This window comes from Tachypleus tridentatus, chromosome 12, assembly GCF_004210375.1.
Source record: "Tachypleus tridentatus isolate NWPU-2018 chromosome 12, ASM421037v1, whole genome shotgun sequence".
Lineage (NCBI taxonomy): Eukaryota > Metazoa > Arthropoda > Merostomata > Xiphosura > Limulidae > Tachypleus > Tachypleus tridentatus.
Genome location: NC_134836.1, coordinates 84,793,074 through 84,809,766, shown reverse-complemented (window position 1 = coordinate 84,809,766; position 16,693 = coordinate 84,793,074).

Sequence of the window (16,693 nt, the reverse complement as noted above, 5' to 3'; positions counted from 1 at the left end):
ATTGCTTGAAACACCTGTTTGGTTTCTATAATTATGTACGTATATATTTCGTTCTTTGTAAATGTCAAAAAGTATGTTAATCATTAACTTCTAGCCATTATTTATAATTATTCCCTTCTTATAACTCATAACTCTTTATAAATTATTCTTTTCTTTTTATTATTTTTAGGGTGAACGTACATTTGTAGTTTTGTTTCCGCTATTTACCGCATAAACATTTCTGTCAGTCACTGTGATATTATAATATAATATTTCTTTTTTAGTAACAATTTAAACAAGTTATGCATTCCGAAATAAATATCTTTAAAGTTCACGAATTTTGCTTTTGCTATTGCAGAATTGCATTTTATGTTTAATTATAATCTTTACGATCAAACCGATTTCGTAGCTTTGGTTCTTAGGTTGGATCTTTCTTTAGGTAACATTTTTTCTTTCTTTTCAAGAAAAACAATGGTCTGACGATTGCCCATGGTCACTTAAATCGTTATATCATCAGAGATATTTAGATGATACTTTTAATACTTTACCAAAATAATGTTCTTCAGATTTTAGATTACCTAAACAACAAGAACAGTAGAATCAAATTTGTTAAATATCGGCAAGATAACTACCTTTCATTTCTGGATACTTTTGTGTATAGTTGTGGCAGTAACTTTGAACGTGAAGCTTATCACAAGAAAACATTTATTGAACTTTATTTTAATTTTTCAACTTGCGGTACCAACCAAGTTTAAAGAAAATTTAGTGAAGATTTCAGTTCATCGTTCTCACAAAATCTCGAGATTCATGAAAGTTTTGCATAAGGAACTTTAAAACATCAGAACTTTTCAAAGCAAAAATACCAATCCTGTTTATTTGAATAAAGGAATATTTCGTGATTGTTTGAAAAAACGAAACTCTGGTAATATTTCGACGTAAACAAGTAAAATGTTGAGGTTACATACTGTAATCTTGCCAAATATGGTAGTGTATACTTTGTGTGTTAAAAAACAACTAAGTACATTACTTCGTAGAGTTTATCTGAAAGCAAATGCGATGCATTGTTAAACCTGGATATCATCTGCTTTTTTTTTTCATATATAAAAATCGTATGTCTTCATTGACAATATCAAACGTACATCAACTCATGTGTCCTCATGCACGCAAGGTTACATCGTATGTCTTCATTGACAATATCAAACGTACATCAACTCATGTGTCCTCATGCAAGCAAGGTTACATCAGTTCCACTACAAGACAACTGCTAACGTGAGTGAAAGGATATGCAAAGTTAAAACCATCATATAGGTCGAGTGTATTGAAACATGCACTAGGTGAATGTGACATAAACATCCATTCAAATTATTTCTAAATCTTAGACAAAGGTCAATGAGGGATATAGCTTCCAAATCCAATACTTTACTCATTTACAAACTGAATCTGAACTGAAATAGGTTAGTTCGGCTTGTAAAGTGTTACTTACCTCGTAACTTAAAATAAAATAATCTATTTTTATTATTTTATTCACGTTAATTGCGAAGAAGATATATAAAGCATTCTTGTATAATGATATCAAACAAATCGGTGCTGCCAAAATTAAAAAAACGAAACTACTATATATTTTTGTTACACAATTTTATCATTATATATAAAATATGCACGCTTATCACGCTCTTTCTCAATTAAAATAGGCAGCTATTTTGATTTATTCTTAACATTATATACCTCTAGAACAGGTCTGTAAAACTGTAGTTATCAGCTTTGCCTACTTTTGATTCTAAACACGCAATATTTCTAGAATATTTCGAAATTGTCAGTACCTCTAGTCTTTGTCCAGCAATAAAAAAATAAAAAAGAAATTAGTTCAAGTATTCCTTTTCAAGGTAGTATGACTGTGTAAAGAAATTTACACTCCACAAATAAATCTTGATAAAAACAGTGTTTAACATTATATAGTAAATTTTGTTGTTACGTCACGGCCCAAAAAGTATAGAGAATTGTCAGTATAACAGAGATTTCACATGAAAGTTTCATATGACGTTGGTTGGATTCTCCGTCAAATTGCTACAGACTTGAAATTCTCCCTAAACATTGTCAAGTACAACCTATATCATAAGACCGAGATAGATAAATCTGAAGATTTTCGTTTATGCAGCCTTCAGGGCAGAAGGAAGGTTGTTACTGATCTCAAGCATGAAATAAACGACCATGTACCAAGTGACAGAAATGTGTGCACAGATCTACAGTATCGAGAAGCCTTAACAGTTATGGAATATTTGGTCGTGTAACAATTAAAAAACTTTTACTTCGATCTCCAAATATTTTCAAGAGACTGAAATATGCTAAAAAGCACAAAACTGACTGTTGATGATTGGGAAAAGGTGTTGTGGATGGATAAGTACAAGTTTGAAATATTTGGTTCGAAGTGTAGGTTGCACCTCCGGCAGGAAAAAAGGTGAAATATATTTATCTCAATGCATAGCACATACCATGAAGCATGGGGGAGGCAGCAAGATGGCTTGGGGTGTTTCTTCTGCTAAGGCGACAGATGATATTTGCAAAATAGAGGAAATAATGTACTAATGCAAGTACCATCACATAATATCCTTTTTGATATACCTAGCGGTTTGTGTATCATTGGTAAAGGATTCCACTACCAAGAAATAATGATCCGAAACATTCATTCAGCCTATGCAGAAATTACTTAGTCTAGAACTTAGCTGCTATAGTTATTCAGATGAAGCAATGGCCCCAACAGAACCGTAATATCAACCGAGTTGAGTAGATCTGGCATTTCATAGATAAAAACTTAACAAATCAAAAGCTACTTCCAAAGGAACTTTTTGGGGGTGTATTAGAGACATTGGGAGTAAACTTTGATTAAATACGTTGTAACAATGCCTGAAATACTGCTTGCAGTTATTAAAACAAAAAGGGTACACAAAATATTAACTATTTGCAGAACTCAAACAATTTCATTGAGTTTATGTTGTACTAAATATGAGGATTAATAATATTTTGATGTTTCAACTATGATTTACCTTCCATTGTTTTTTGAAAGTATCCTGAAATCTAATTTTTCAATATGTCCTGGAACATTTGCACAGTACTGTATGCATATAAACATGTGTCTGGCCTGGTGGTTATTAAGGTGTTTGATACACTATCTCAGGGTCACGAGCTCGAATTCCAGCATTTTTAAAATTCATTATGTGGAAGAACTTTTGGTATAAGATTTTCCAAGGTGAAACCTCTGAAAATTATCAGGGGGGGGGGCTCAGAAGCATTAGGTTCTTCTCGCCCCTCTCGTTATGGAAGCGTGGACGGTACCTAAATTTTATAGTTTTAGCTTAATTAAAGAAGATTTTGTTGACGTGGCAGACTTGAAGTTTCTTTAAATAAGGGTGAACCAGAATTCACAAATCAAACGGCTCCTGTAGAACGTAGGGTTCTTCAGGGGAACAGGGATCTATAAGTTTAAAACTAGATAATTTTGCTATGTTTGTTGGGAGAAAAGCGTCCCTCAAAAACTCACTTTCACGCTCTAGGCATACTTTCCTGGTCTCTAGACCATGTCCTGGAAAAATCTGGAATGAATAGGAATGTTGGTAGGAGAAATGTCGAGGGTGATAATTATTACATTAGCTTCTCAGGAGATAGTTACAGTCGGGACATTGAATGCTTGGAAAAGAATGGTCATATTTGTCGTCGTCATTGTAATCATTATAGTAGGTTGGGTCGAAAGGGGAATAGCCTTCAAAAGTTGTAGGGTCAGAAGGTATAGGTGTGTGTGACAATAATCTTTAAGAGCGATTTCAGGAAGATTTCTCGTCGAAGATGGATAATAGTGGTGGTTGTGTCTGTGTGATTTTTTTTCTGATGTATGGTTTAGTCTGCATGTACATGATGGCAAAAATGATATTTTCTGGTGATATATTTGAACCTTTATTTCCAGAAGGTCTGTCTTGGTAGCTTGATGAGTGTTAGAAATGTCTCTGTATTTGCCAGTAGAGAATGCTGTGGTGCATAGTGGTCGTTGAATTGATGGCTTAAAGTAACTGCGATTATTAGATGGGGCCAAAGATGGTGAAACTTCTCCATAATTTTCAGTGGTGTCGAGAAAACCCACTTGTAGAGAAATATATATGTAAAATGGCTCGTTTGGGTTGAGAAAATATTTCACGTAGAGGAGTGAACAACGTTTCGACTTTCTTCGGTTATCGTCGGGTCGAAACGTTGTTCGCTCCTCTACGTAAAATATTTTCTCAACCCAAACGAGCCATTTTTACATATATATTTCTCCATAATTTCTTCTACAGAGTTTTTCGCTTTAAAATAAAAGTAATGGTAGAAGCAGCCTTAACTGAGAATAAGGTCTGTTGTTGGTTTGAATTATGTGATAATTTTCATGATTTGTGTTTACTTGCCAATTAGTCGGGAGTAATTCTATTGAACAGCATGCAGTTTATTGTTGTTAGGTTGTTCAAAGGATTCTTGGATTTTTTTATGTAGTTATTGTGAGGACGATGCCGCGGATAAAAACTGAGAATAGGTGAATCTTAATTTTCAGGGTTACACAGGTAACCTGAGCGGAGACATTTCAGAGATTATAGAGATATGTTAAGTCAGCATGGCTTGAGAGATGGAGAAAATCTATTATCCCCTGTCAAAGAATTCTCATCTTCGTGATGTCGATTGCTACTCTAGACTTATATTCTTTTATAAGGGAGCAGATATGTGGAGATATCGCTGGGCTAACCATCTAGAATTACCGGAGATACCAGCAGAATCACCTGGTGAGAATTCCAAGACTTGAACAGAACATAGCTGAAAACAAGTCTTGCTACTAACTGTGAGCCAACTCCCTTTCTTCAACTCTTCTTCATCATCAGGATTCGGCTCATGTTTTGGACCAGGGAGGGTCAGGTTCATTGTTGACCTCTTCCTCCCTCTAAGAAATTCTTATTTTGTTTGCAGTGTTACTGAATCCTAGGTTATAACCCGTGTTACATTGTTGTACTACTTATTGTATGTTAAAGTTTGTACATTGTCCACAGTTTTAATTAACATACCCGTTTCTGTCATAAAAACAATGGATGTAAGTTTGTAAGTTACATGATGTGTTACCTACTTTTCTTAATTCCAAGTGGATTATACACATTGTACATGGCTCAGCTGGCAAGTTTATGTTGTCGTCTATGCACCGACCTTTTGTGTGACGTCAAACATTCCAGAAGACTTTAGGTAGAACATCAAAACTGTAGGTGATGTTGTTTTTGACTTACAAATCGACTCACATATAACGTTTTGGTCTTTAGTCTTCCTGTTGTAACAATTGCTGACAATATAGGTTTTATTTCTATGAAACATTATTGTCAGTCTTTATTATTTCTAACTTTTTTGTTTCTACTTTTTAAAAATCCCAATTACAGGCACATTATATTTTCAGGTTGTGTTTAGGTGACTGGAAAACAGAGTTTGTTAACATTAGAAATTAATGTGTTTTTATAACTACCATATGTTCGAAACACGTACATATCACCTTTAATTTATAGTGTATTTCTGATTAATGCTGCATTCAAAGGTGATATTCCCTGCTTTAAAATAAATTAGTAAACATTACTGAAGTTGTGTCATGTAATTAGCTATATGTACTGAATAACACTTTAGTAAAAATCTATATAGAGACAAGGTGGAGCGTATCTTTAGAATAAGAATTTTCTGAATATAATTGCGTAGTGGAAATACAAATGAAATGTAGTGTTATGTTTCTCAGCATTCGATTAATTTTGACATTGCTACAAATGCTATCACATAATTATTTAACTAATAACAAATACAACTGTATTATAGTATATATATATATATATGAAAACTGTAGAACATTGATTTATATACTGGTGAAAAACCTGGAAGTTTATATTTGAATTTACGTTATGATCATAACATTTTTTTTTACAGTTATACATTTGATAACACTTCTAATTACAGCAAGTGGTTTAATGATATTGTTATTATTATTATTAAACATGAACAACATTGAAATATAATGACAAAATAAATATACATACAGACAAATGACTGTCTAAATATTAATTGATATAGTAATGATTACAGTGTGTCTTTAGTGTATGTAATGCATTTAAAAACGATTAAGCGAAAAAAGCAAATGTATTTCCTTAGCTAAAACAGTAAATGATTCTAATAAAACCACGAAAGAATCACCACTAGGATTTTACATCCTTCATCCTTAAATTCAACTCACTGTGGGTTAAAAGACAATTCAAAAGCCATTAGATGAAACTAGATCTTTACAAAACGTACACATAGAACTTATTGAATATTAACAACTTTGACAATGTTCATTGAAATGTCTTTTTAATTGACATTTTGAACCATCAACGTAGCTTGTCTGTCAAAACGTTAACTAGTGCTTACCAATAAACACCTCAATTTTTATCTTATTCTTCATCCTGGAAAGAGTTCTTAACTATTTAATCATAAATGAAAGTTTATCATTAAGATTGTATTCCTTTTTTTAAATGTTCCCCATTGGTACAGCGGTAAGTCTATGGATTTACAACAATATCATCAGGTGCTTGATTCCCCTCGGTGGACTCAGCAGATAACCTGATATGACTACTATAACAAAACACATACCTTTTTAAATATGCAACACATTAAGCAAACAGTTTTTGCTAACCAGTATACGCTAATTAAGTGGTCTGTCCAGATACTTCTCAAACTGGCCCAGCATGGCCAAGCGTGTTAAGGCGTGCGACTCGTAATCTGAGGGTCGCGGGTTCGCATCCCCGTCGCGCTAAACATGCTCGCCCTTTCAGCCGTGGGGGCTGAATGTGACGGTCAATCCCACTATTCGTTAATAAATGAGTAGCCCAAGAGTTGGCGGTGTGTGGTGATGACTATCTGCCTTCCCTCTAGTCTTACACTGCTAAAATAGGGACGGCTAGCACAGATAGCCCTCGAGTAGCTTTGTGCGAAATTCAAAACAAACAAATACTTCTCAAACTGTAGGACTTGTTATTAAAAATTTGTTGTGTGCGAAGTGCCAAAACTTGTTTGTTTAATTTCGCGCAAAGCTATTCAAAGGCTATCTATTCTATAGTCGCCCCTAGTTTAGAAGCGATAGACTAGAGAGAAAGCACCTAGTCAAAACCACTCACTGCCAACTTTTATGCTATTCATTTAATGACGAATATTGGGATTAACTATAGCATTATAACAAATGATAAAGCGATTTTATCGATGATGAAATTAAATTTATCGAACTACGGGTTGTGAAGCGAGCGTCGTAACTACCAAACCATGTCAGGCCCAATAGGGTTAAAGATAAATTTTTATTAGGTCTATATCCAGTGAAATCTGTGTTTATATTATATATATATATATATATTGATATATATGTATATTTTTTCACTTCTGAAACGTCAAGTTTGAAATAGTTTGCATTTGGTATAATGTGTTAAACTAACTTATGTTTTCAAATGTATCTCATTTGCCCCACCTCCCACTCCCAATGGGTCAGTGATAAGTTTATTGTCTTACAATTCTTAAATTTCATTCGTGGACAGGATGCTCATAGTCTATAGTGTAGCTTTCACTACTTCGAAGATAAAAGTACTTTATTTATAATTTCAAGTTTAGTTACGTTAGTTGAAACGTTTACTGATAAACTCCAGTTATCGTTTAAAAAGTTATATATATTTTTCGCACTGATTCTCAACCGTTATTCTTTTTACACTTTATATGTAGTAATGGAAGCGTAATTTTTGCTACTGTGGATAAATGCTTAATTGGTATAAACGCTTGACTTTAAGCAAACAAATTAACTTTTAAAGGAGTTTGTAAAATAAAAAATACGATGCCGAATTAAATGTTTCTATTTTGAAACTAAAACAACCTACCAACAATAAGTCTCATTTTGAAACTAAACCAAACTATCCATCACAATGACGTTCAACACGTAATGAACAACCTTATCAAACATAATTTTTTCTTCTCATGTCTGCCAAAACAAAACATTTGGGAAGAAAACTACCTGTACGAATGAAAATCAAACTTTCTTGTACCATTTGAGACTTCAACTGAACAATTACACAAACAAACTTCCAACAATAATACTTATAATCTCATTATATTTCCCAGACTCATGTTTCTACCTTGTCTTTATATTGCTTTTCAGATTATAATTCTGAACTTAAGCCACGCGTTCTGTCTAAGGAAAGTTGTCTGTTTTGTTGTGATTAGAAAAAAAAACACACTTAGTCATCGAATGTTTAAACAAAATAAATACTTTGAATAAGGTTAATTACATCAACATAAATTATATGAACATATTAAATGGCACTAGTAAGTTTAGAATTCATGTTTTGATGTAAACTACATGTGCGAAAATAAATTATCTAACTGTTTGAAGGCATTAAAAATGGTTATTGAAGACGTTATTTTGGAAAAATATAGCCTTATACCATTACCTGTTGTATATAGTTTTTTCAAAACTCAAAGAAAGACATTTCACTTAAACTTATTTTCTCGAACGCAGGAAACTACTCTGAAGAACTTAACAGGATATTTAAACGATGTTTGTACTGATTTCACTTCCTCGATAAGATCTTTTGTTCTTCAAACTTCATCAGTATCTTAAGCTTGTTCTTAAAGTTGTTTTGACTACTTTTTTATCTCGTTATTTGCTCGCATACCAATGAATGAAATGTTTCCAAACGAGACCCAAAACTTGAGTGCTTTCGAGCAGTTGACTACTGTTCTTTATTCTCTTGAAGAAGAACAGTGAACTGTTAAAAAGTGCTCAAGTTTTGGGTCTCGTTTGAAAACGTTACAACTTTTGTAGGTGATCCTGTGTGCTAACTTCTTAACCAGAACCAATGAATAAACTAATATAGTTAGTCAAAAATTTTAATTTTCCAAAATCAGAGACTGTTAAAGGTCTCTTTATTGATCTAAAAAAATATGTTGACTGAAGAAATAGTCAAGGAAACTGGAGACTTAACTAAAGTCAGTTTTCTGGCACCTTCTTTATAAAATGTGTTTATGGCATTCCGAAAAAAAAGATGATTGACTGGCTGATATAACTCTTTATTTTACCCATGCTATATTGATAACAGTCCTTAAATTTTTCCCAAACTGCATTCAGGCTCATTTCTTTCTTGGCTATTTAAACCAAGACATCCAACCATTACTTCCAGATGTGAATTTGAACCAAAGCACCTTTCCTCTCTAGGATTCGCTAATTACAGTAAAGAACTATTAATAATTTTAATATTGTTTGCCATCATAAATTTACATTTATTGCTTTGTATTCAAGTTTCCAAAGTTTTAGTCCTAAATTCTCTAAGCGAAATTTCTTAATTAGTAAAGCTTATATAAATGTGTTTTTCTTATAGCAAAGCCACAACAGGCTTTTTGCTGAGTCAACTAACAGGAATCGAACACCTGATCTTAACATTGTAAATCCGAAGACTTACTGCTGTCCCAGCAGGGGACTATATAAATACGAAGTATATTTTTGAACACACCACTGAATTCAGTAATGTAAACAATATTTGACTGAAAATGAATATCCTATTAAGCTTGCTAATTCAGCAAAAAAGAACTGTCAACACTTATGAACTAAAAAGTAAGGTTAACATATAGACTGTGAAACGCAAGCTTTGCCTTATACTGAGAAACTTGAAAAACAGGTTGAATCTTCTTAGCCACTGAGTTTCAATTTATGCCTCTTTTTTGCGGAAACTTCAGGGAATTTATCGAGAATTAAAAATAAAACAAAAACTACAGACTCATTTATCGCCTATAGCTACAGGTATCAATGATATAAGGTATGCTTTACTGATAGTACAAAACGGTAATTATAAAGACACTTCAATGAGCAATGCCAGCACTCTTATCGTCAATACATCAAGTGTATACGTCCATGTGCACACATTTTGTAACAATTCAATAACATGTAACGACTTTTGAAATATCTTTTCAAATTGCAATGAGCTATTCTCGTCTATGATTGAAACTCACCTGAACAAAAGAGAAATATATAATAACATTTTCTGAAACTAAAGTTTGTCATAAACTGATTTTGTACAAGAAGCCTAAGATAAGATACTTTTATTATATCTTCTCAAAGTACAAAACAGCTTATGTTCAATGGTACCCAAAACAAGCACATTGGATCAACAACATGTGACGTAATATTTTATTTATTTTTTTTGCAGAAGAAAATTCAATTCGCCATAACTATAGCCAGATAATAGATATACTGTCGTTCAAGAAGAATCTGGAACAAGAGCTAGCCCTTTTTTCACAACGCACATGACACTACATGAAGTAAAGTGTGGATAGGTATAAGTATTGGTAGACGAACCAACTCCTACATCCTGCGGAATTTTACTACTATATTGTATCTCAGAACGGCTGGTATGGGTATTAACACTTTTGTTGATAAAGAGAGAACAACGTTTCGACCTTCCAAGGTCATCTTCAGGTTAAGAAAGAGAGAATTTGAAAGTGACAGTTGCCAGACACGTATCTCAGGGACGAGAGTATAAACGGGTACGGGATTGTAGAGGGCGTTGCAGGCGGATGTTAGGTTATTAATCAGTATAAGTATGAAGGTGTTCCTTAATAATAGTTTAATTTTGGTTTCAATTGCCGTATAAGTAGGGTTTCTTTAATTTTACGTTTGTTTATGTTTGTTTCTCTAATTAATATCTGGGTGTTTTCTATGGTTATGTCGTGTTTATCTGATTTGCAGTGTTCAAAAACGTGTGAAGATGTTGTTTTTTTTTTTGTTCATTGAATCTAGTTTCCATTTTTCTGCTTGTTTCTCCAGTATAGAGTTCATGGCAGTTGTTGCATTGTATTTTATAAATTATGTTGGTGTTGTGTTTGTCAGTGTAGTTTTTACATAGTATGAACTTCAGTTTTGTACCTGGTTTTTGAATAAATTTGGTGTTTACTGGAATGATGTGTTTTGTTATAAGTTTTTTCCACATGTTATTTTTTTCGCTGATGTCGGGAACATATGGTATGCAGCAGTATAAGGTTTTGTAGTTTGTTGTATCTTATAATTTATTGTTATTTGTTTGTTGTTGGTCTAGGTGTGTGCGTGTAATTTTTTCTATGTTTTATGAGGAAATTTGTTGATGTTCATGAAGTATTGTTTTATTTTGTTGATTTAATCGTTAATTTTATCTGGTGAACATAGTTTTGTGGTTGTGTTTATTTGGTTTATTAATATGTTGAGTTTTTGTTTTGTTTTGTGCTGCGTCTCAGGAAATATATAATCCAATATGGATGATTTTTCTGTGGATTTCTGTTTTGAATTGTGTATCAGTTCTAGTGATCTTTAGGTTAATAAATGCTATTTGGTTAATTTTCTATTTTCCTGTTCACAGGTGAACTTAATGTTGGGGTATATCAAGTTAACGTGTTTGAAAAAACTAAGTGTGTGTTCTGTAGATGTGAATCCAGCAATTGTATCATCAACATACCTGTACCATTATAGAGGTGGGTGTAAGACTGAATTGATCGTTTGAGATTCAGTCTGTCTTATAAAAATGTTGGCTAGAACTGGTGACACGGAATTCCCCATACTTAGGCCATTTTTGGAGATAGTTTTGGTGGTACTGAGTTCTATATACATTATACATTCCTTGGGACTTAGCACATGAAACAAAACAAAAACTCAACATATTAAGAAACCAAATAAACACAGCCACAAAACCTGATAAAATTAACGATTAAATCAACAAAATAAAACAACACTTCATCAACATCAACAAGTTTCCTCACAAAACCGTGGAAAAATTATACGCACACACCTAGACCAACAAAAACAAAGAACAATAAATCCCAAGATACAACAAACTGCAAAACCTTACACTGCTGCATACCATATGTTCCCGACATCAGCGAAAAAACAATCAACATTTGGAAAAAAACTTATAACAAAACACGACATTCCAATAAACACCAATTTATTCAAAACCCAGGTACAAAACTGAAATTCATACTATGTAAAAACTACACTGACAAACACAACACCAACATAATTTATAAAATACAATGCAACAACTGCCACGACTTCTATATTGGAGAAGCAAGCAGAAAAATGGAAACTAAATTCAAAAGACACAAAAGACACAAAATACACCTTCACACGTTTTTGAACACTGCAAATCAAATAAACACGACATAACCAAGGAAAACATCCAGATATTAAGTAGGGAAACAAATATAAACAAACGCAAAATTAAAGAAACCATACTTACACAGCAACTGAAACCAATATAAAGGAACACCTTTATGCCTGCAATAATCGATAACCTAACATCCATCTGCAACGCCCCCTACAATCCCTACCCGTTTATACTCTTGTTTTGACTTTCTTAGGTCCTCTTTAGGTCGAAACGTTCTTCTGTGCTTTATTAGAAAAAAAGTGTTAATACCCATACCAGCCGAGATATATTTTACTTCACGTGGGTTTTTTGTCATTACAAATAGTCAATTCTGTTTTTAAACCCTCAACATTAGTGTCAAACAGTCCTTGCTGTTCATTAACAATACATCAATACATCATAAAAAGCCACGAGCTGTGAGGATATAAAGAGATCACTACTAAGAGTTCCAAAACCTTCAACTTTTGAGAAGGGTCATCTATCATTCGTCTGATATTGTATACAAATTAACTGAATAATGTTGTTGACGTCATTTTATGAGTGGTTTTAACTTGTAATAATTGCAATTTTATATATTTCAAATGCCCTTTAATTCTTTTGCATAATATATATTATTGCCATTGAAATAGCTGGAAAAATGTATTTTTTGTCGAAATTGATTTAAATACTTTATTATCATTTTATTTTATTTTTCTAAACCTGTTTCAAAACTAAAACAAAAAACGCTAATAATAAAATGATAAGCGTGTTGAATTCCTAATTTTGTAAAAAAAAAAGACAAAATATTTTCCTCCTTTATACGTCAAAATATGTATTTAATAATGATAATAATAATAATACCACAGTGATTTCTTTCTAGTATGTGTATTAGTGAATTATATATATAAACTGACAAATATTTAAATTTAAACCTTTAATAGAACAATATGTAACATACACAAAATACCTGTATGCCACGTCACGTCAAGTTTGATTTCTCGAAATGGTAAGAGTTATAAAAGCCAAAATGCGTTTTTCCAGATAAAATAGTTCGATTATTGTCTGATCATTATGATGTGCAAGGGTGTCGTGAAATCATATAAGTATAATAAGTGTTAGCATAATAAACTTAAAGTAGAGATTTAGTGTGGGATCACCTAACGTGGAACCAAGTGCACAAACTTTTCACGAAAATAAAAATATTGATTCAATTTTAAACTTAAATAGTTTCTGAATTAAGTTATTTTCTAGTATGTCACCAACGTTTTAATAAAAACAAACCTTTTTAATTAACAGAGACTCTAAATAAAGAAATCAACAAATATTTTTCCAGTTTTGTTGTATGCAAATCTGATTTTATACTTCCAGTACATAAGCTACAAACAATTAAAGTTATACTTTTGTTGCTAACTAACATGACATAAAACCCATTGTATAAATTTGGTGTTACCAAAATGCACTAGCTTTTTTTTATATGATTTTTACCAATAATCATTCTATGAATAAGTCACGAATTCATTTCAGGAATGATCTTAATTTTGATTGGCTCACAAAGGAATTTACTGATGTTTGATTGCTTTGACTGCATTTTTTAACTAAAAAATAACATTTCTTTTAAATATAGATCAAAACACGTTAACAGACTTAACGTGTTTTCACAGACTTTTCTTTGCTCTGACGCAAATTTTTCATGTGTGGTTAAGTAACGGTAAAGGTTATTTATATCACCAATATCGTGAACAGCAGTGTTTTGGCAAGTAACTAAATATTAATTGTTATCAGTATTGTTTAAATCACCTCCCGATAGGACAACGACAATTTCATGGAGTTACAACACTAAAGTACAGCGGTTTGATTCCCTACGGTGGACAGGTAGATAGAGATGGCTCATGTTGTAGCAATACACGGAGAAAAGAATAACTTATGTAACATATATGAGATATCATAATTAGGGTATCGATTAATAGTACATTATTATTTACTTATTTAAGACTTAAAACACCCAACGTATCTTATTGTCCTCACTTTGTTTGAACTAACTTTATTATTATTGGAAAAACTGGCAAACCAGCAAGCTAGTCTTTGCGTTTTTTGGAACCAGTCAAGCAGCTACACTGTGAACGGGAGAAACCTAGTGCTGCTGTTAAGAAGCCATGAGTGAATGGAAAGTAGAACATACAATAATAAGGCGACCCCACCACATCGTTCGCCATATGAAATTCAGATGAGGCTTTTGGCAATACGAAGACTCATCAAGCTAGCTTTACTATGATAGGCATACTTGTGGTCAAGACGGTACTATTTCTTGAACAAAACTGTTATGGTGAGGATTAGAATAAGTAAGTGAATTGTAATTATTGAAACGCTTATTTAAGTCTTTTACATATCATAATTAGGCTAAAGGTTAAAAATACACGAGTACTTATTCATATTTGAATACCCCAATTATTTATTATTACTATTAATTTATTTGATGCAGCTTTAATCTCTACCCCAGAGTGTGGGTCTAACGCTCTAATTACCTGGTCTCAGCTCAGTTAACACTCATGTAGCGTTGGGCGAAATCTAACAAACAAAAATATAATGAATTTGCCGTTTGTATGCGTAATCTAGTTCTGAAAGCGTTAAGATTTCTTTCATAGAAATATTTATGGTATATACTTGTAAACAAAATACATCCAATGGACCTTGACCTATTACTACCTTTATATTGCCTTCTTCGTTATCAACAGGAAAACACATTTGTGAAAGAACTGTATCGTAATTTAAACCAAAGACGAAAGAGTAACTTTTTCGTAGAATATCTATTAAGTAGCCGGACAAAAGGAAACAGGGAACGGAAGGTGTTTAAGGTTGGGACAAATGACAGGAAGTAGGTTTCCCTGCGATATTTTTTTTGCAACTATTATTGGAGAAATTTATTGAGAAATAATGTTCAAAATTCCTTTTCACTTCCCATCCTCGAAGGTTCTGAAAAATGGATCACGTTCTTTGCTGAGTTCGGTTTATATAGAACATTTAATTTTTCAATCACCCTCTACTTATTCATGTTTCAATACAGTAATTGTTTATTATTATTACTATTATTTTATTTTATTTTATTTTACTCCCGACCACCAGTCTCTGTAACCACCTGGCCTCAGCTCAGATAACACTCATGTGGTGTTGCGCGAACTCTAACAGTGCTACTTTTATCATAAATATTCGTCATGTGTAATGTAATTTTTATAATCCCTGCTTTAATAACCTCTTCCGAACATCTTCGAGTTTTCATAAATTTGTTGTATGTAGGTTCATTGGTGTGAAGAAAAATCGAAGAAGAAAAAGTTGTAGAGCGTTTTCTCAACAAAAAAGTGCTTAATGGGCTATCTCCGTTCTGCCCACGACTGGCAATCAAACCCTTTAATTTAGAGTTGTAATTCAGCAAGCAAAATCTTCCCTTGCCAATTGGAAGATCTTCAAACCAATATAAAAATGTTTGTTTTATAGTCACTTATAATGGGCAATTTTGTTACATTAAATAATATTAACTATAAGCCGAACCTGAAAAGAAGTTAGTATTCAGATAAATAAGCTACTACAATTATTGTGGGCGATTTCATTTCTCAACAGTTACAACATAGCTTTTGTAAACAGTGATGAGCCGTATCTGACGTACGAGTTGGTATATATTTGTATATCGCTCGTTGCTTTCATTATATATCGCTGAGTATTTGCAGTTTCTTCTGTTATTTGTGGAACATTTTCCTATTCATCTCTATACTTAGCCCATGCTTAAAAGTTGTTACGATTTAATTTATATTAAATATATTCATACTTATTATTCATACTTCATATTCATACTTAAATACTAGTTTATTTGGCTTAGATACACTTATAGTAGTGTTTAATTGTTTTATTTATACATTAATAATAGTATATAACTCATTAAGTGAGGGAAAATTCATGTTGTTTGTTCCCACAACGCTATAATAATGTTTTCGGCTTATTTTGCTTTGCGCACCCCGCTAGTACAGCGGTATGTCTCCGGATTTACAACGCTAAAATCAGCGGCTCGATTCCCCTCGGTGGGCTGAGCAGATAGCCCTTTGTGGCTTTGCTATACGAAAAACACACGCACACATTATGTGGCTTTGCATATGATAGCACAGAAATGTGTCATTGTTTGTGACATGGCTGGTATATTATGAGAAACACACTTTCTAAATATAGAGATATGTAGAAAAACAAATTAATTTGAACTAAATACCGTTAATTTTATCCTATATGCGATATTTATTACTATCACATAAGGTATGACGAAAGATTTGACTTCAGGGAAATTGTAGAATTGAGCGCGGAAAAATACGCTTCAAAGAAATGGAACAAAGTAAAGGTTAGTAGATCAAATAATTTACGAATTCCATTTTAGGTGTGTTTTGAATATGGCTTCGCAAAAATACGACATTATTTATGATATGATTGGCATATTGTGTGAAATACGTTTTTTAAAAATACAAATACGTAGAAAACTAATCATTTTG